The sequence below is a fragment of the Mauremys mutica genome, chromosome 12, assembly GCF_020497125.1.
Source record: "Mauremys mutica isolate MM-2020 ecotype Southern chromosome 12, ASM2049712v1, whole genome shotgun sequence".
NCBI lineage: Eukaryota > Metazoa > Chordata > Testudines > Geoemydidae > Mauremys > Mauremys mutica.
Window position 1 is genome coordinate 61,022,250 of NC_059083.1, and position 1,134 is coordinate 61,023,383.

Sequence of the window (1,134 nt, forward strand, 5' to 3'; positions counted from 1 at the left end):
CCATTTCAAACAGTTGACAAGAAGGTGTGAGTAACAGTAGAGGGAAATTAGGTTTTGTAATGACCCATCCAGTCCCAGTCTTTATTCAGGCCTAATTTGATGGTGTCCAGTTTGCAAATTAATTCCAGTTCTGCAGTTTCATGTTGGAGTCTGTTTTTGAAGGTTTTTTTGTTGAAGAATGGCCACTTTTAGGTCTTATATTGAGTGACCAGGGATGTTGAAGTGTTCTCCTACTGGTTTTTGAATATTATAATTCCTGATGTCAGGTTTGTGTCCATTTATTCTTTGGTGTAGAGACTGTCCGGTTTGGCCAGATATATTCCATCATATGCCAGCAATGCCCCTCTGCCATATACATTGGCCAAACTGACCCATGTGGTGTTTCAAATGAGGTTAGCGGACATGATTTGAAATAACACCTATTGTCCTTGTCAGGCAAGGCCTGAATGGCCCCAGTGCACTTACTGACAAAGCATTGCCTTCATGTTATTCAAGCCAGAATTGCATTTCAGCATGCGTCCTATTGATCAAAAGCTCCTCCACCAGCTCAACAAAGTGGCACATCTGTAAGTGACTGTAATTTTGTTTTTCCTCTTTGCATCCTGCAGCCCGCCGGTGAGCCACTTGACATTTGCTGTACACATGATTCTATTTCTGTCTTCAACAAGAACCAAACAGTCCAGCAGGAAGCGGCTGGAAATTATTTTTTTGTGTGTTTATGTTTCATCAGTTCAAGGACAGATAGTCACTAGAGGACACACATTAAGAAATCCCCACCCCCGCCACCGTGTCTCTGTTTGGCACACGGCTTCAATTTTCTTGTGACACTGAAGTAAGGAATAAATTGAAGAACAAGAAAATAAAGTTTACCCTTGGGGAAAAAATGATTGGGTTTAATGATCCTGTTGCTGTTTCGATCGCTATCTCTCCCTGTTGCTTATTTACCTCCCATCCTGTCATTAGACAGGAGGTCTGGACTAGGAAGGGGCTGGTGGAGCTTTTTAACAGCTCCACCCCTTGCATTGTTTACATCAAATAAGTGTGTGGGGGGGGCACTAACCCTACGAGGACTCAGATGCAATAAATTCAGTGTGGGAGCCGAGCCAGCGGAAACTGCTTGCTAGGTGAGTTATA